Here is a 20782-nt window from a genome sequence, read left to right on the forward strand (position 1 = left end):
GCTCAAGTGGTCTCCAGTTAAGGCTCAATGAATTATGTTCATTTCCAGCACAAGTTTCTGGCTGATAAATAACACTTTCATGCACCAGTAGCATACAGCACTTAGACTATTTAATCAAAGACCACTCTCATGCATCAGTTGGCTTTGGGAAATCCTGTTTATTCACTGGAGTAGTCTCGAACCCTTATGCACATTTATCAGCAGAACACATTTATTTTATGTTGCCCCTGAAATCACCCAGGGCTTTACAGTTAAGAGAGTGGGAAAAGAAAGATTCTGAAAAATAAGTGTCTCACCCAGAATGAATACAATAAACACAGCGATATTCCCAGTGAGATTTAAAAGAGTTTGTAGGGAATGAAAGGGTAGCGGCAGGAGAAACAGAATCAGCATTTTCTAGTGCTGTTGTTATAATTGATATTTTAGTAATGCCTACATAGATTAAGGCCTCATTGTGCTCAATGTTGTAAGAAGTGGGCCCAGCACTGATAAGCGTGCAGTCTAAATGTACTACAGAAGGAAAGGAAGTACTATTATCCTCACTTTACTGTTGGCATTTGAGACAGTTAAGTGATGTGGTCAAGGTCACATGAGGAGTCTGTGGCAAAGCTATGAACTGACACGAGGGCTCTAGGCTAGAGACTTAAAGAGAAAAGTATCCAGAGGTGCTGGAATTTTTTTTTACAGTGAGGGTGCTGAAAGCCATTGATCCTCACCCCAGGCCTCACTCCTGTCCTCCTTCCCCACCCGATAGGCCAGCAGTGGGGCTGTGGCTCTAGAAAGGTGCATGGAAAATGCAAACAGGAAACTAAGGCTACGTCTACACGTGAAGCCTACATCGAAATAGCTTATTTCGATGTAGCAACATCGAAATAGGCTATTTCGATGAGTAATGTCTACACATCCTCCAGGGCTCACAACGTCGATGTTCAACTTCGACGTTGGGCAGCACCACATCGAAATAGGCGCTGCGAGGGAACATCTACACGCCAAAGTAGCACACATTGAAATAAGGGTGCCAGGCACAGCTGCAGACAGGGTCACAGGGCGGACTCAACAGCAAGCCGCTCCCTTAAAGGGCCCCTCCCAGACACAGTTGCACTAAACAACACAAGATACACAGAGCTGACAACTGGTTGCAGACCCTGTGCCTGCAGCATGGATCCCCAGCTGCCGCAGCAGCAGCCAGAAGCCCTGGGCTAAGGGCTGCTGCCCACGGTGACCATAGAGCCCCACAGGGGCTGGAGAGAGAGCGTCTCTCAACCCCTCAGCTGATGGCCGCCATGGCGGACCCCGCTATTTCGAAGTTGCGGGACGCGCAACGACTACACGGTCCCTACTTCGACGTTGAACGTCGAAGTAGGGCGCTATTCCTATCCCCTCATGGGGTTAGTGACTTCGACGTCTCGCCGCCTAACATCGAAGTTAACATCGAAATAGCGCCCGGCGCGTGTAGCCGTGACGGGCGCTATTTCGAAGGTAGTGCCGCTACTTCGAAGTAGCATGCACGTGTAGACATGGCTTAAGTGTGTGGACTCCAGGTGCAAAGCTGTGATGTGAACCCTGCGTACAGGGCTGGTGGCAGCCAGGAACTGAGCCCCAAATGCAGGGTTGGCAGCAGCCTGGACCCTTCATGCACAGCTCCAGGCAAGGGACTGTGAGCAGAGATCTGGGAATTTTTCATGAGTGGGAGGTAATCATGCATCTAAACCCAGGGGTCTCAACAACATGGGTGGAGGGCAAAAGGGGCAACTGCTACAGTGACTGGCAATTCTAAGGGGCTCCATCCCTTTAAATCACCACTGGAGCCCTGCATAGTGTGTTCCTGATAGCTTTAAGGGTGTGGGGGAGACAAGGGCAGAGTGGCACATTCCAGACAGTACCAAGTGATCGCTGCTCCGATCCCTCCGCTCCTGCCTGAACGTTCCCCGCCACCCACATGCTGGAGCATTGAATCCCTCCCCATCTCACCCTTCTCGTCCAGACACTCAGCAGGGCTGTTGGCTTCCCTGAAACCTAGTATAGTATCACAAAGACACAATAGTTCTGAACTGGCAAATCTGTGTTTTGAAACAGCAAACCTTGATGACCATGGACCAAAACTCAGCACTGCACGTCAGAAATGAGCCGGTCTGGAATCGGATTGAACTACACTATTTGTTCATCCGGAGAGGAGGAAAATTCTTGGTTACTAAACATGTTTCCACAAGGTGTTTTGATGGATCTGTTTCATTGAGTGGAACCTGCCTGGTACATAACTTTCCAGTGGAAGTCTGAGTCTTAAAAGCACCTTCCATGGAAGGATGAATCAGGGCTAGAGGCTAAAATTAAATAAATACCAAAATTTAAGCCTAGACTCATAAGACTCTAGAGTATTTTACATTCCGGATATGAACGTCGTCTCACATTTCCAGTATATTGTGTGTTTTTGTTTTCCAAACTGAAACCTTTCACTGAACAGCATTCAAGGGCCTATAAAAACGGGTTTATTTTATGTGCTTTATGCACTGAGTGTCAAAAATACAGGCCTAGGATTCACATGAATTTTTTTTACACATAGGGGTGTACTGAGGTTTACACATTTATTTGCCCAAGCTGCATGGACAGTTTGGATATTTGTGCATGCTAATACCTAACTAGGCATTTAACTAGCCATTTTCATTCACAATTATAGCAATCAGACACACAAAACTAAGCGACCATGAATGTGCTTATAAGAATATATGAGAAAGTGTAGCTCTGCTTTTTAAAACTCAGACCTATTGGGCACTCACACACCAGGGTGATGGGCTCACTAGACATACCTAAGACAGATTAATAAACCTAGGGTTACACTGTAGCCCTAACTTGAAATAACTTATGCAATTTGCATTGTGCAACTTGCGTTAACTTATATCAACCTTGGCGACATCCACACAGCACCAAAATTTGAAATAAGTGGCTATTTCAAAGTTTTTGCTATCCCTCCTAAGACAAGGGGTGCCAGAATGGCAATACCACGCTCAAAATAGCAACACTGTTTCCAGCACAATGTTTACCTGCAGAGTTGTTATTTTGGGATACAAATGTATCCCAAAATAGCAACTAGAGTGTAGCCATTGCCTAAGAGTTTATTCAGCTTTACAAGTAGAGCTGGGCAGTGGTTTTCCTATTCCATAGGAATTTTCAGGATATTTTCCTTTTTTTGAATGACGCTGAAGATTGGAAATCTTGAAATTTTTCTCAGACTGGAAAATGCAGTAAATAAATAAAATATTTATGTAGGACTGATGAAACACATCATTTCCAAAAATTATGAGATATTTCAATTATATTTCAACCTTTTGCCTTTTTCTACATTTTTCAATAAATTATTTAAAAGCTCTAACTCAAAGGTTGTTTTGCACAAAAAAGCCACAGTCTTTTGTTTTGAAAATTTCAACAGAGCACATTTTGACAATTTCAAAACTTTTTCACCCCCAAATCTTCTGAAACTGGAAATAAACCCTTTCCAGCATTAATACTAGCATGAGTTGGTAAATACTGATACATGTACACTCCCTGTTGGGGTGTCTCCTTGTTTGAATGTTCAAATATGGTAACCCTAGGTACTGTCCTATTGCCACCCAGGTCCCTGCCAGATGTTTAAATAACTCCCTGCTGGCTTTTGCCACAGCTCAGCCAGATTTTGCTGGAACTATGCACTAAAGTACACCTCTCTTGCACAGGCAGCCCTTTATAAAAACAAGGATATGAGGACCAAGAAGAGGGAACTTCTCTGTTCTGCATCTACACAGAGGAGAGACAGAAGTGAGGAAGTAAAATGGAGAAAGAGAGAGAGAGAGAGATGTCCCTCCCGGGCTTCCCCAAATGGATTGCACCTATAGGATTACAATGAACTCAGTATTTTGACTGAAAGCAGCAAAACATGTAGCACTAGGAACCTGGAAAGGAAAGCAAAAATATACATCACTGAATTTTTCCAGAGCGGAAATTCTTCATCCAGCCGAAGCCATTCTCTGGAAAGCTGTCAGTTTCCTAACATAATAATATACTTTTCCCCTGTCCCACCCCACCCTGATACACGGGCGTAGCAGACAGCATCGTCTTCTTGCATGCTTCCACAGTTTCTAATTAACAGACAAATCTAGATCCCGCCTAAGCTGACAAGCTTCGAGGAGTCTCACCACAGTCTTGGCAGTGGCGGTATGTATTTTCACAGGATAATTTTTCTAACCACCAGACATCTTCACTCAATGTTGTAGCTGAAGCTTTTTGGCTAAGTATGGCCCAGCAGGGGTGGGCTTTGATTTCTATGGGGATCCTAGAGATAGGTGCAGGTCTAGAATGTTTGGCATAGCTCAGCAGCACTGACAGCTGCAATGGGGCAGCTGGGAGAGGAGCCCAACTCTCTGCCACCAGAAGGGGTGGGGCCAAGGGATGGGGCGGGGCTTAGGGCAGTCAACCCTGGGGCCCGCCTCACCACATGCAGAGCAGCAGCACAGCACTCTGCAGCACTTCAAAGGGACCTGTTGCTCTGGCGCTTGCCGTTGCTACTGTGGCAGCTGGAGTTCCAGGGCCTTTGAAATGCTGTGCCCAGGGGCAACTGCCCCCTCCTTCCCCCCGATCAGTGGGTCTGGCCTAGTTGGGTAATTTCTGGTCATGCAGCCCCCTTCTCTGTCTTTTACTGCCCCCACATAGCGCCTCTCACAATATTCCCTCTAAACGTTTCCATCCCGGTGTGGAATAATTTTATGTGCCCTGAATCCTGTGCGAATGTGCACCACCAACAGAAACAAAAACAACAACAAAACAGCTGCGGGCGCCCAGCTAATCAGAGGATGGCATTTGACTCACTCCTGAGAGGCTGCACGAGCTCACAGCTTACAGGGAACACTGCCACTCACCCTTCCACTTTGTTCTGGGTACTGCCGATCCTGGCCTTCCTTCTCCACACAGATGGTTCTTTCCCCTTTACTCCCTGGGATATCTTGTGCAGTATGTTTTCAGGTCCTGTGGCTCATCATTATCAACATGCTTAAGGTCTTCATGGGGGCAGAACGCACGCATGGCAGCAGGGCAGGGAAGCCCTCTCGCTGAACCCTAGCTCTACTGATTATGTGTCCCGTAACCCCTAATAACTGGTAATTCCCTAAACAAGACAGGGTATTATTGTTACATTGGCCATGGATACTAGACAGTCTGTATGGAATGCTAAGGATTATGGGACGCTATATGCCGTTGTTCAGCACAGCTGAAGACTGAGCTGCTGAGTGTAGAAACAAAGGGAACATATCACCCCCTTGTGATCCCACATCAAACAGTAGCTCTGTCCTGGTCACTCACCTGCCCCAAAGCCACAAGACAAGATTTGTGTCACACACCAAGGTGTAAGCAGTGCCATCTAGGGGCTGGACTGGGAGGCCGGCCTAGTGGTCATAGCAAAATCAAGGGCAGAGCCCAAGCGGAGACAAGACAGTGGGTTAGAGGAAGGAGTTTGGAATCAGGAGGTCAGAGGGAGGCAGGCAGGGATTAAGGCTGGATACTGCCTGGCTGTGCTGATTCCTCAACTTGTGTGTTAACAAGCCATGCAGTCTGTGCTTCAGCTAACATGGTCTCTGCTGTCTGTGATCACTTCTGTACCTCTCAGACCTGCATTTTCAGCAGCTGAATGTGGCTGCGAGCGGATGCAGATGCTTGATGTACATCTGAGTGACAGACTGCTTCCTCTGCCATCTCTGAGAAATGTAAAACAATCATCCAACGGCAATCACCTTCAGGAATTCGTGCTGCTCTGCAGTCCCCTCAGTTCGGCATTCACCTCGTTAGAATTAATTTTCCCCAAGATGATTCACGTATTCCTAGTAGACCTGACAGTGTGTGACCTATCTTTGTTTGTTAATGTTTCAATTAATGCATATGCTCTTTGCAAGAGAAGAATAAAAGGATTGTTACCAGAAACACTGCCCTTCTAATCAAGGCTTCATGACAAAGTAATGGGCTCGTGTTTTCCAATAGCTCCATTCTCTTCTACTCACATCCTGTAATTGCTTCTCTGAAGGGCCCACAGTTCAAAGGAAGGAGTTCACCAAAACATCTTTTCTCAGACAGTAGCACTGCACAGATGGCTACTCCAAAATCCACTCCCGCCACTTTGCTCCATGGGCCACTCAGCCCTGTGAAACAACATCTCCTAGCATTAACCAGAACAGGAAAACCTTGCCTGAGGAGGGCAAAGAGGCCTGGGCCCACCTTACAGCTGCCACATCTCCTTGGGAGCAGTGCTGGATTGGAGGAAACAAGGGGAGGAGTGAGAGCTGGACCAGATGAAAGTCTAGGGCTGCTGCAAGTGTGCAGTGCTTTGAGGGGCCATTGTAGATCCAGGGGTTAAATGGTGATTTGTTGGCTCTTCTGACCAATCAGGGATCACAATCAGTTACATACATTGATCCCTGCTGAGATCTTTTGGTTGCTACGCAACCATGCACTGAGACAGTTGCGTTCCTCACAAGATTGGCCAATAGCACTTTCCAATAATCTAGGGGCAGGAACCTCCACACACCAAAGAGGGATGAGCATAAAAAGCAAGCAACCGCCGCTAAACTCTTGGAAATAATAAAGGTTGCCTGGACTTTGTGTGAGCCAGTTTGGAGGCCGGGGAAGGGTATGTGAGTGCCCCAGGACAGGAAGTGGAGACAAAGTCCCTCCCTTGGTTAAATGTTATGGGATAAAAGCCCTGTCAGCAGAGTTAGTACACTTGGTCCAGCATCTGTCCTCTAAACATAACTCATAGGTTCTTGATCACACCTCTCTGCATGAAGTACAACTTGGCACATTGCTATACCCTTTGCACCAGCATTACCACTGGAAAGAAAGTGGTTTCCAGTCCTTCAAGTGTTTGAGATTTTTAGTTTTGTCCTATCCCCAACTGGAACAAAATTTTCATAAACCAATAATTAAACAAAAATCAGATCTGGTTAATAAAAATGGTTTGTTTCAATAATTATGAAAATATTTCACTTTGACTTTGACTTTTATGCCAAACCTTTGTGGATGCCTTTAGTATACATAAATTACATTTCCAAACTTCAAAAGATTGAAAACAATCCTTTTCATTTTGAAAATATTGAAATGTTCCATTTTGACAATTTGTATCCATTTTTGTCCCCTTTCTTTCTTTTCTTCTTTCTTTCTTTCTTTCACTCTCCCCGCCGCCGCCCCCAAACTGGTGATGCATCATAACAGATCCTTTCCCACAGGCAGTTTACGTTTCAATTAATCAATATTCTCTAAAGAAAAAAAAAGTTTAGTAAGAAATCAGCATTCCAGAGGCAATCATAAGTATGTGCCCATTGCCTTCTCATCCATAAAATCTTATAGATACCCCATGAGATAGGCAAGAGTTTTTACATTCATTTTACATATGGATCAGCTGAGACTCATGTAGACTGATCTGGGAACTATTCGGTACCAGAGCCAAGACTTAAAAACAAAAGTTGCCTGCTATAACTGCTCAGATGCACTCCTTCCCAAGACACTCTTCAGCTGCAGCTTAAGACCATCGAAAAAGGATTGCTTTGATGCATTTCAATCATTTCATAACAAATATGGCTATTTAGTACACCTGGTATTGCATAATATTACAAATAAACCAAAACTAAACTGCAGAATTAAGAGAATGACCTGCTTTCCACACAGGGGAACTGCAGCTAGATTTCCTGTGTGACAGTACTGTATGCTTTACTGTGGAGTGAATGCTCTCTAGTGGTTACAGCAGGGGATTGGGAAATCGGGATTTTTGGGGTCTGCTACCTGGCTCTCACATTGGCAGCAGGTATGTCACTTGTCCCTGGGTCTCCGTTTACCTTGATCAAAAAGGAGAAAACATTGGACTACTCCTGCCAGACTGCCTCTCTCTTTATTTTAACCCATGGGCTCTGTCCCTTAGTTGGTTGCTGCTTATGTTTACCTAGGACACCCAGAATATTTTAGATTATGAAAATTTCTTTGACAATTTTGGAGGATTTACAATGTGAAATGTTTCAGTTTTTCTTATAGTATGTCTTGGATAAAGATGATTTCTAAGGGGAGACAAATGAATCAATACCCTGACACCCATCCTTTTTTTCATATACATCTGGTTATTATTGCACGGAGGCTTTCATGTTTTAATGATAAATTGTCTTTTCCCGTTGTAACACTGTCCCCAGACGGCCTGTCTAGGCTGAAATGTCTTCTGAGAGCATCTGCTTTTGATCTATGGGGGTTTTAAATCTCTGAATCTAATCTGCACCCTGACTGACTTGAAAGATGATTTCCACAAAAGTAGAGTGTTAAAACTTGTAGAAGCCCCTTAGAAGGGATCATTTGAAATTATTTAAGAGACTATATTGATAATTATATTCAATATGTCTTTATGATCATTTTTCTGCATACATATATTCTTCTATTTTACAGCTGTCTCCAATACGAGAGAGAGAGAGGGAGAGAGATTTCCTGCAAGAAAAGCTACAGTTTTATTTCAATATAACCTGCATATGTTGTGGCTTAATACTCTAATAAAAGAGAGCTGGAAGCTTTCCAGAGCACAGTATTTCTGCCCTGTGTATCAATTAAGATAATTGCCTACTAAAATGATATGCCAATTAAAGTAGCTTGCAAAAGATTCCTGCCTGCTATTAACTTGTTTACATGTGCAAATTGGAAATGAAGTTATATGAGATTTTGTTAAGATACTCAGTCTGGTTCACATCCCATATAGAACCATCCCCACCACCTTGGGCTCTCTAGTCCATTACTAAGCTGCAGCTCACTGGGGTTTCCAGGGACTGCAGAGGTATTCTGAGCTTAGTCAAGAGGAATCACTCATTTGTAGAACAATATGTAGAAAAGATAGGCCAGGCTCACTCTTAACATAAATGGGACTTGAAATTGGCCAATATGTGTGTGGTATTTCTGTGGCTAAATGGAAAACCATGTTGGTCAAATAAAAGAGAAGCTGGAAATCCTGCAACAGATGATGAGCATCTTCAGCATGCTAGTTTGTCTGCAAAACCCACTGCTATGTTTTATGTACAGTATTCATGTCAGTGACAGAGATATCTTAAAGAGTTCAGAGATTCAATTTGGGTTGGATAAGAATTAAAGGCAGGATAAAGCAGGAAATTTTGAGCAGAACATTTCTTTTCCCACAAATGGGGGTGTCTTGAATATACTGGAGCCGAGATCCAAACCACCCTTCTGTGGGGTTTGTAAACGCAAGCACCAACGAGTCATTTTTTCTAAAGCAGACTCTCTCACAAGACTTCCAGTGCTCTCAGCTTCTGATTGGACCAGAGCACTGGCCCTTTCCGGGATGTTTCAGCACTCCTGCTCTTATCCATGTCCAAATGAAGAAGCTAAAGTCAGAGATGAGGGGGAAGCAAAAACTCCTTGGCGAAAACAAAACAAAAACAAAAAAATCACCAAATGTCCAGAATTTTCAAAAACATCTTTGGATTTGGGTACAAATATGGGGAAGCGTGAAGAAAGGTGGAATTATTTTTTCTCCCTTTCCTGTATGAATGAACTGCTTTGAAACACTGCAGGCCAACCCATGCTGATGGTTTTCTGAAACTCATAATGGAAACCTACTAAATTATCATTTTTAGCAAGTTATAAATAAAACTGGGCTGTTTGAAGCTATCAGGGAGCTGGAAATGTACAAAAAGCCCTTATATGATAGACACTGCATAGTGTTAGGAAGTACATGATGCAGGGTGATGAGTTTATCACATACTTGCCGCTTCTCTTAAAGGGCTGTTATCAAATTATAGTCTCTACTTTGGCAACTGGAAGACAACGTTAACTACCTTGTAGTTAGGATGTGTTTTGCTCAGCAAGTTATATGCAGAATATATTAGGAAAAAGAATTATCAACATTTTTATTTTATTGTTTTCAGGCAGCATGAATTTCCTGAGTTCATAAGGACTTGCCAGCTCTGATACTATGGGTGAATTCACAACTCCATAGAGATTGTATAAACTGCTCCCCCAGGAGCTTGCTGCAGGTGGCTTCTGCTAGGACAAGCCCAGTAAGAGACACTGAAGGCAGCTCACCCATGAGATGAGGGATTGCCTTGTTTTCACCTCATATTGTCCCTGAAAACTTTTGTAGGTAGCCAAGTTGAAAACTAACAATTTCATACTGCTCTGCTAAACCCACTGCAGTATGTCAGTCCTGCAGTAGGCCAAGGACATTCTATTTCACATAACCTGAAAGCAGCAACCCAAAGCTATTCTTAGCAGAAAAATGCATTCTTAAAAGGAAGTTAGTTCAACTATTTTACTGCTGCTTCACTGACCCCAAAGTGAGTCCCAGTGGTGCCCTGAAGGCCAGGTAAATCATCTCTGGAGCATCTGTGTCCCCATGTTCTGCTATATTACACCACAGCAGAAGCCACACTGAATGTGGTCCATGTTCGTATTATAGTAGACACAAAAAAACATAGACCATTGGGGGGCAGAGGAGAAGCAGAAGACAGCACTGAAGATGAAGTACTTAACTCCCAAAACAAAACCATGGGGATTAACGGGGAAGGGCCCCTGGGAAAATGCTTTTGGTGTCGCGGAGAGAGCATGAGAGTTTTTCTCACTCTATCACACGTTTTACATCATGCTCTGAAGCAATCCCAGCCTTACAGTCGTACTGAAGCAGTCTTTCATGGCCACAGCCTTATCTGAAATAATCACTCACAGTCCCAGTAAAGAATGAGGAAATGGACCAACCCTACGAGATGGCAGATGATGTGCCAGATTCATTTGCATTGGCTTGTCCTCCTCTGAGACCCTCTACCAGTCAACACACAGCAAGCACACTCAGCCTTCTGCATCCGGCCCAGCACGGATGTTTTCTGCTGGAACAGGTCAGAGACAGCGTACAAACTTTTCATTCACTGAAGTGAGAGAACAAGCCAGCCAGCTAGTCCTGACGGCTCTTTATTCCTGCACACTCCAGTATCCCTAAGTAGATTCCTCGGCTCTCCTGTTGAGTGCAGTTACACATTAAGCTGCTAATGCACATTGATTTCTCCTTAAGCTTGAAAGCACAAGAGGTTAAACAGATTTTGATATAAGAGCCCACAAGGAACACTCTATTTAAAAAGACTATGCATCACTGGCTGCAACTGAAAGGATGATGAGTGGTAGGAGGAGATGAAAGGTGGTTCAGACATGGGTATGATGACAACACTAAAGGGAAATTAAATACACTGCAGGGAAATGGAAGTCATAATCATCTTGGGTTTGCAGCTCATGAACAGTGAAAGGCTTATGTGATGAAACAGCAGGTAAAAGTGCCCTGAGACTCAAGTCTTAAGGCCTCACGGGCTTCAGTTTGACATTTGAGTCTTTTAAATTTTTACGAGGGCATCCAATAACTCCTCCTGCTCAGCCCCCTCCACCATGTGCCTGTGCTTTTTTGATTTACACGCCCTACTGAATGTGCAATGAATTCCAGGAAAACGTGCAGAAGCTGTGGCAAGGTCATCATGTAAAAAAAAAAAGTAAAAAAAAACCACTTCAGGGCAGTTTGAAATCTCTGCTCATGCCCAGCCTAAATGCAGAGAGGCAAGAACATGCACTGGTGTAAACTGGCATAGTTTGACTAAAGGCAACAGCACTGAGCTCATTTATATCCTCTGGCAGAGTGTAATATTCCTATTTAAAGCAGACGTACTATGTGGTGTGCGGGGGGCAGAAATTTAAGTGCAGTGGAACCTTGCTAATTCATACATTGCTGATCCACAAACCTGGGCAACTCCTCTCGCAATCTAAAGAACAGTGGTTTCGCTCCTCAGCAAAGAGTGAACCAATTGACAAGAAGGCCTCACACTGCTACACTTCTAAGTTTAAAGTGCTGTTGAGGGTTTGCTTTAATATGGTCATGTGCTCACGGCCCCAGTGCTGGGGCAGATTTCTCCCAGTGCTCTAGGTAAACTAGGAAGGAGCTAACAGCCCTGAGAACCCATTTACACTGGGACTTTATAGTGCTCTATTTTGCTGCATTCAGGGACGATGTTTTTTTCACATCCTTGAACAAGAAAGCTGCAGCACCGTAAAATGGCAGCGTAGACAAGCACTAAGACAAATCCTGAAGTCCATTCTCAGGCGAAATCCCCATTGGTCCATCTGCAAAGACTCTGCCTTTGAAGGTTTCCCAAAGAGAGCAATATGCAGTGTGTAATAGCTCTAGCAAACTCCTGTACTCTAAATTGATGTACCAATCATTGGCTTTATGCCCAATATCTACCTGTTTACTAATGCTGCTTTCATTAGCTAGAGTTCCTGTAACATCTCACAGTCTTTATTAGTGTTGGGATATCTAAGAGTTAATAGAGGTCTGAGAAAGCGTAAATACAGTGGGGTTGGGAGCCCTGGCCAGGGCAGGCTTTTTCCTTGCTGGTTTATAGACATGTTTTCCTTCTTGCTTGAGGCTTGGACAAATAGATTAGCATGTAGCTGCATCAAAATGGTTCATTGAAGACCGTAACTTGATGAATGCATCCTTTGTTATCAGTATCACTTTGTATTCTCTTGTTCAGTTCTCACTTGCTCCGTAAGAATACTTTCAGGGTCCCTTTTTCTGTACTCTCTGTACCCTGCTGACTCTGGAAGTACATAATGTAAAAAAAAGTGCTGATCTAACTGAAAATCCTGTCAACAGTAAAAGGGGGTGGGTAAAATAATATTCATCACCCAGGTATTAAAATTCATCGTATGGGAGTTAACGCTACCGAAGAAGGGTGTTACAGAACTAGTGACAGATGTGTGAATTTACATACTCAGATAGATAAAAGGGTGTAACTGGTTCCAAATCATTGCCATTCAGAATGCGTGTTGGGGGTCTGAGGTAAATGTGTGATGGTAATAAAGGGGTCTGTAGACTCCTCCATGCCTACAAGTGTTGACCTCCTTCTCCTTTCATTTCAACAATTTGTTCTTTACAAATCATGGGAAAAAAAAGTCTCTTCCTTCCTATCCCTCACTTAAGAGCATAAAACTACCATACTGGGCCAGATCAAGACTCCACCTAACCCAGTATACTGTCTTCTGACAGTGACCAATGCCAGCTTTCACAATGTGGGCCCACAGCCAACTTTGAGACACATGGTCATAGAATAATAGACATGTGAGGCTGGAAAGGACCTTAAGAAGTCATCAAGACTAGCCCCTGTGCTGAGGCTGGCCCACATAAACCTAAACTATCCCTTTCTTGTCTTTGTTCTACCTGCTCTTAGAAAACAACAAAAGAGGAGCATTCCACAACTTCCTCTGGAGGTCTATTCCAGAGTTTAACTATATACTTACAGAAGAAAGTCTTTCCTAATATCTAACCTCAGTGTTACTTGCTGAAGATTAATCCCATAATTTGCTGTCCTATTTTCAGCGGACATGGAGAATGACTGTCTCCTATCCTTTTTATGTATATATAATGTGTGATCCAATGTAATCCCTTGACTTATTCCAACTTTATTAGCTCTTCACTAGTTATTCCACAATTTGTCCTTTTTGCGTTTAAGTTTTTTTTGAATCTCTTCTCCTTTTTATAAAGATAGGCACTAGATTTGCGCTTTCCCCATCTTCTAGGACCTCATCTGTTCCTCATGAATTCTCAAAGAAGACTGTTCCGAGATTGCTTTTCTGAGTTCCATAAGGACCACAGTGTAAATTTCATCAAACCTTAACCAGTTGAATACATGCAACTTATGTAAATATTGTTTAACCTGTTCTTTCCCTAAGGTGATTTGCATTTTTCCTCTCTTGTTGTTAATACGGGTGACTTTGTCCATCTGGTCATCATTATCATGTTTAGTGAAGCCTCAAACAAAATTGGCATTGAACACCTCAACCTTCTACGTGTCATCAGTCATTAGTTCTCCTTCCCGGCTAAGTTGTGGACTTACACTTTCCTTTGTCTTTGTCTTGCTCCTGTATTTACAGAACCTTTTCTTATTGCCTTGCTAAGTGTAACTCATTTTCCTTGGCCTTTCTGACTTTGTCTCTACATGCTTGTGCTATTCTTTTGTAATCCTCTTTAGCAATCCATCCATGTTTCCACATTTTGTAGGATTCCATCTAGATTTTCAGGTAATTAAAGAGCTACTAACAGATGCATATTAGCTTCTTAGCTTTCCTCCTAACTTTCCTTTGCCTTGGTATAGTTGTACCTTTAAAATTGTCTCTCTGAGAACATGCTAAATCTCCTAAACTCCTTTACCTCTTAATTTTTCTTTCCTAGTTCTGTTAAAGTTTGTTTTTGAAGTCCATTGTCCTTATTCTGTTCCTCTATTTCTTTCCTTATCTCAGAATCAAGAAATCTACTATTTCATACCTTTCACCCAAATTTCCTGCCAGCTTCAGAATCGCTACCAATTCTTCCCAGATGGTCTGAATAAAGTCTAAAAGGCTTCCTCTACATACTGAACCAAAATGTTGTTTCCAATAATATTCCAAGAATTTATTGGTAATGTTGTGTTCTCCTATGTTACTTTTTCAACAGATGGCAGGTGGTTAAAGTCCCCCACTATTACCAGGTCTTTTGTTTTGAATATTACCGTTACTTTTTCTATAAGGGCCATATCTATGTCCTCCTCTTGATTTGGTCTATTTTACATCCCTGCCGTGGCATGGCTCCTATATTTTACCCTTTTGTTTTTAACAAGAGACTTAACTGCTGTGCCTCTGACCTCTTTCTGGATCTCAAAGTGAACGTAGATATTTCTATGTGTAATGCAACATCCCCTCCCTTTTCATTCTGCCTGTCCTTCTTAAGTAACCTGTACCCATCCATACCAGAGTTCCAGCCATGAGATTTATCCTACCAACTATTTTTACTACAATTACATCACAATTTTGCTTGTGTACTAGTATTTCCAGTTCTTTTTGTTCATTCCCCATAGTCCTTGCCTTTATGTTGAGACATTTCATATGTTTGTAGCTGTGCTGGTTGAAGGAAATTAAAGTGATAAGATGGGTCAGGTGCTGTCTTTTATTGAATCATCTTCAGTTTGGTCCAAGGAAAAATATTTTATCCATCTTGCTCTCCAATTTAAGATGCTGAGAAGACTGTCCTACTGATTTCCTTCTTGTTAATCCTTAGACCCTACTTAGATTTGTCATGTCATCCTCAACATTTAGATCTCTGTTAAGGTAACCCCTTTTAATGCTCACCCATATGCTTTTGTCATCTGCTCTGTAGGAACCTAGTTTAAGACCATCTGACGAAGTGGGTCTTTACCCACCAAAGCATATGCTCCAAAATTTCTGCTACTCTATAAGGTGCCACAGGACTTCTTTTTGTAATTTAAGACCAAACACTTCAGCGCACATGCTAGGAGAAAGTCAGTCGGTAACAAGGAACATAGTTCTGTTCTTCAAAGCAAAAGCCAAGTCTTCCTTTGGTATTATACACAGCCCTTTCTTGGTGGTATTATACTTATTCATGCACATCTGATTGCAACATATGGCTAGCTTCTGAAACTGACAAAATAGTTCCCTTTCAGTTTTATTTATGTAATGGTTTGTTTGAATCGCAGCACACTTAAGCCTAAAAAATGACAACGGTGGAGCAGATGAAGTCTCCAAATTAAAAAAAAAAAAAAACAACACCCTCTCTAACCCATGAATTTCCATCATTTCATACTGAATGGCTGCTGTGGTGTTTTATTCTGGTTTTCATGATCCTATTCACTTACGATCTGGCCCAGGGTATAGACAGACAGACACTGAAGCATCTGAAAGAGATTACTACAGGCTGTTGCTCTGAACGCAGAAAAAAAAGTGCTGAAAAAGATATACCACGCCTTAACAACTAGAGAATTTGCAGGCCAGCATATTCAGACCAAATGGTGTCAGGGGTTGCTATTCATTCCCCTTGTGTCTCACCCCGAAGCTCCCTTAATGCTGTCTATAAGCTAAATCCTCACTAGTTTAACTTAATGACTCTTATTATTAATACAAAAAAGCAGTCAAGTAGCACTTTGAAGACTAACAAAATAAAGTCTGAAGTGCTACTTGACTGCTTTTTTATTTTGATAGAATACAGACTAACACAGCTACTTCTCTGTCATTATTATTAATACCTAACTCTTACATTATACTTCCCATGAGCAGACCTCAAAACCTCATTGTAAAGGAGGTTGGCATCATTATCTCTGTCTTACATATAGAGAAACTATGGCACAAGGTGAAGTTACTTCCCAAGGTCACCCAACATGGTAGAACACCAAATCAGGTGTTCTGAGGTACATAACCTGCTTCAGCGATTTGGAAAATCCTCCTGGGTGACTCTCTGCATATTTAGGCACACACATGACATTGAAAATCTGGCCCATTGGCACCCAGTGCTCATTGAATGAACTGGGTGACTACCTCACTGAGGGTCCTTTGGAAAATTTCAGGTGAGGAATGGAAGTCCAGTAGGTATTCTCTAAAGGCCCAGGCCCAGGCCCATTGAAATCTATACAAAAGTTCTCACTGATTTGGGTGGGAGCAACAATACCAGTGCCTGGTTGTTTAATTCGACTATATCAGGTGCACCATAAAACTAGAATCGTAATAATGATGCACCCATAAATAATCATACTTGGTGTTTTCTAGTGCATTTGCCATTAGCACACTGACTTAGAATGGCATGGTCTGATGATGCCCTTTCCCCTCACTTGCTTATGGGCCTTCTCATGCCCCAGTAGATAAGAGTTCATGGTTCGAGAGGATCAGGGCCGAGCTGGCCCACCCCTGAAGTCAATGAAAATGTTGCCATTGACTTCAGGGAGACCAAAGGCTAAGTAAGCTCCTATGCAAAAAGCAATGGGACCAATTTCTCAAGATGCTGGTGTTCCCCAAGGGGAGTTTCCTCCATTGTTGTTGGAATCAAGGACATCTTGCATGCTCTGATCAACAGAGGGGACCTCACTTTCTAGGCACCACACCAGCATTATGGAAAGAGATAGCCAAACACTTTACCGTCTATAGCAGGAATTACAACCATGAGACTCTGCAGTTACCTGACCAAACAGGGTTTACTGTAGCACTGGATTGAGTCTAAAACAAGCTTTGGCATTTTATACGGAGCACGTACAGCATGGACTATTCTGCAGTCCTCTTGTTCACATTAGAATCCATTATAAATATATGGGTATAAATATGTCTTTGCCACAAGATTTGAGCAAGGGCATACATGATGCTACCCCAGGGACATACTAAGAGGTGAATCACAACCTTTAGTTAGAGAAAGTTTGAAAATGTCATTTTCCTGTGGGGAAAAAGTCAACATTTTGGCAAAAATTGTGTGTGTGTGTGTGTGTGTGTGTAAACTGAAATATTTCAAATTGTAAATGTTGTCATCTTGCCTCAGCAGAGCTGTAGTCTACTGAGAGAGACCCAAGAACTACACATACCATAATTCCTTATTGTTTTCCCTCATGGTGAAGGGAGACGCTGCATATGGGGAGTTCTTGCACATGACGGATTGTGGGATATGTCACCTGGCGGCAGAGTTCAGCCCATGGAGAAGAATGGGGATATGAGGGAAAATGAACTAAGCTCCCATGGGGCACTGTTGTGGGATACCAAAATTGAAGCAGTTCAGGGGAAGCATGGAGACTCGGTGTTTCACTTGCTTCCGGGACAAGGAAGTACACTAAACTGAATCAATGCTTGACTCAGTGTAACTCTCCCTGGGGTACCAGCACAGAAATAATGACTTGAGTGTAGTGGAGTGGATGAGAGCCAAAACGCTTCTGACTCTAGGCTTCCTGCTCATTTCTGACCACATAACAGAGCAAGAGGAAAGTGGCAGTAGCATTGTGGACTCATGGTGTTGTTAGTTTATGCAGCTTGAGGCTCAAATTTCCAAGATTTTGACAAAAGGCTCATGAACACATTTAAAAATGTAAGCATTTTTTTGAAAAATTTCACACAATTTTTTCTACAAGTTCTAGTGAAGCTTATTTATAAGCACATTTTCAAACTTCAGTCAGTTTTCACTGAAATCCTAAGGCATTTTTAAACAAGTCCAGTCCCTCTGGAGAGCCCAGGTGTATGCAGAGTCATAGAATACTAGAAGTGGAAGGGACCACAAGAGGTTGGCTGTACATTCAGTTCTGGACCAATGCTGTGTGTACAGTGTATCATCTCAGTACTAACTAGGGCCTGGAGCAGCTGATCTATGCAATTAGAAATCCCAGAAACTAATGTTTCTGGTGTGTCTTTTTTTTTTTTTTTAAATTCCAGGCCAAAATATTACAATGGTAATTTAGAGCAGTGTTAGAATTAATTATAATGTCCCTTCTTCTTGGACTCATATGGTATGTCTAAACAACAAAGTTATTTAGAAATAATAGCCATAATTTTGAAATAACTATCCTAGCATTTACACAATGCAACTGCTATTTCAAAATAATTTCCAAATAGCAGCTGCATGTGGGGAGTTCCTGGACGTGATGGAGTGTGCCATTTCAAAATAGGACTGTTTAGACAGGGAATAGAGCCTATTTTGAAATAAGCCATAATGTCTCCAGTGCCTCTCTTTTGAAATAGGGTCTATGTGTGTAGACACTGTATTGTAAAACAGCTAAGCGCTATTTCGAAATGCATTTTGTGTGCAGCTGTTATTTCAAAATAAGCTATTTCGGAATAGATCTTCATAGGCTACATCCACACTAAAGAGATCTTTCAAAAGAAACCTTTCAGGAAGATCTCTTCTGAAAGAACTTCTTTTGAAAGAGTGCATCCACACACAAAAAAGTGGATCCAAAGAGTGGTCTGTTCTTTGGAAAGAGAGTGTCCACACAGCCTCTGCTCTTTCAAAATAATGGGCCAGGGATCGAAAAATCAGGTGCCGTGATGACCACTCTTTCGAAAGAAGGGCCCTGCGGAGCATCTACATACGTTTAATTTTGAAAGAAGCGTTTGAAAGAAAGTGTTCTTCCAGAAACTGGAGTGGAAGGGTACTTTCAAAAGGAGCACCACATGCTTTCGATTTACTTCTGAAAGAACACTTTTTGTGTGTAGATGCTCCCCAAGATCTTTCGAAAGAGCCCCCTTCTTTGAAAAACTCTTTCGAAAGAACTTGCTAGTATAGACACAGCTATAGTAAATAAGGGACAAATCCGGTTCCTAGTAAAATCAATGGAAGGATGCCCACTGTTTTCAATGGGGGCTGGAACAGGCACAAAGACACCAGCATTATATGCAGAGCAAAGTGAGAAAGAGCCCCAGTCAAATCTTTTACAAACTCTGTAGCACATGGAACAGAATTCACGAGAAGAACATTTAACTTTACAGACCAGGTCATACTAATGGGATCATCTAGTGCAGAATTCTGCTTCTGAAGAGCTCAGGGCGATAAGCTTCAGAGGCAAGTGTCAGAAGCTCCACAATTAGCAGTTATGGAGTTGCATGCCCATAGGTGTTCCTCTGTAACCCAGTAACCATTAGTGTTTGGCTTATGCCATGAAGCATTAAGGTTTACAGTTCTATTATTTTTAATCCCATGTAACGTCTCTGTGGATGTTCTCATTGTCAATGTGGTGTAAATATTTTCTTGGCATACATTTGAGAAAGCTTTCAGAACTCACTCATGTCTTTACCACTCAAACCATTCCAGCTTGTGCCAGTCAAACCCATTTCTTATACCACTATGCTTCAAAGAGTAGGTGTATTTCCGTCTGGAAAGCGACCGACAGAAGTGCCACTTCGGGAGCATTCTGCTGACACCCCAGTCATCCTCATTCCATGAGAAAGAAGGGATGTCTTGGCAGAGGGGAGATTTCCTGACATTTGGCCAAGGGTGGACAGGCCAAATTTTGCAAAAGCCTCTCCCAACAGAACTGGCAGCAGGAGATACACAAATGTGTTGCACAATTTGCGTATATTGCCGACTGTTCTTGGCAATCTAAATAGAGCCCCTATGTGTAAGAAGGTGATAAAATGCAGATGCATATAATAAATGGTATTCCTTGAAACATCTATGGACTTCACAACTCAATGCATGCTGCCTTGCAATCCTCCAGTAGCTTCAGTTCCTATATTTTGTTATAAATTTATGGCGTTATGCTTAGCAAAATTGTACGTGTGCACGTGGGAGATGGCCACCTTCAGGGTGGTCCTGCGGCAAAGAGCCAAAATAAGATACTCAAATACGATTACAGGATATAATAAAGAATGCTTCTGCCAGATCATTCTCATAGCGGCTCTTGGAAGAAGAAAAAGATGAAAAAAATAGAACTTTTTTTAAAGAGACTGCTTTCTACTCACCCATCAGAGTCTGCAGATTTTGCTGTCTTTGAACCTTTGAATATATACTTCACAATCTTACAAGGTGAAAATTAACTCTGAAAAGTCTAGGGGGCAGCAAAACCCTCCTCCCCACCTCCACTAATTCCTTCAAAGCAAAAAAAAAAAATTGCACATTTTTTAAAGGTTAGGAAAATCTGCAGTTTATGAGTGTTTGCGTGAGAGTCTCGGGGGGTAGCTGTGTCAGTCTGTAGTGTCACAAAAACAAGCATTCCTGTAGCATCTTAAAGACTAACAAACTGTTTATTAGCTTTCACGGGTAAGACCAACCTCATCATATTTTCAGATTTTGGGTGGGCAAACCCTGGATTCTTATTGTCTACTCCATATCTGAAAACCAGAAAAAGTGAGTGTGAACCATGTTAGCTCATGTTAGTGTTTAAGGTGCTACAGGACTTTTTGGGTTTTGAGTGAAAGGAAAACTGAAGCAATTAGTTTTGCTTTACATGGCTGAAAACCTTTTTAA

The 20782-nt window shown here is 42.4% G+C and overlaps 1 protein-coding gene and 1 pseudogene across 2 annotated transcripts in view; both read right to left on the minus strand.

Moving 5' to 3' along the window:
• Window positions 1–20782, minus strand: part of TRABD2B (TraB domain containing 2B) — a 424669-nt gene that overhangs the window by 308386 nt on the left and 95501 nt on the right. The window lies entirely within an intron of this gene.
• LOC142017886 (diablo IAP-binding mitochondrial protein-like) lies at window positions 5512–14916 on the minus strand (annotated as a pseudogene).

The sequence above is a fragment of the Carettochelys insculpta genome, chromosome 9 (assembly GCF_033958435.1).
Source record: "Carettochelys insculpta isolate YL-2023 chromosome 9, ASM3395843v1, whole genome shotgun sequence".
Lineage (NCBI taxonomy): Eukaryota > Metazoa > Chordata > Testudines > Carettochelyidae > Carettochelys > Carettochelys insculpta.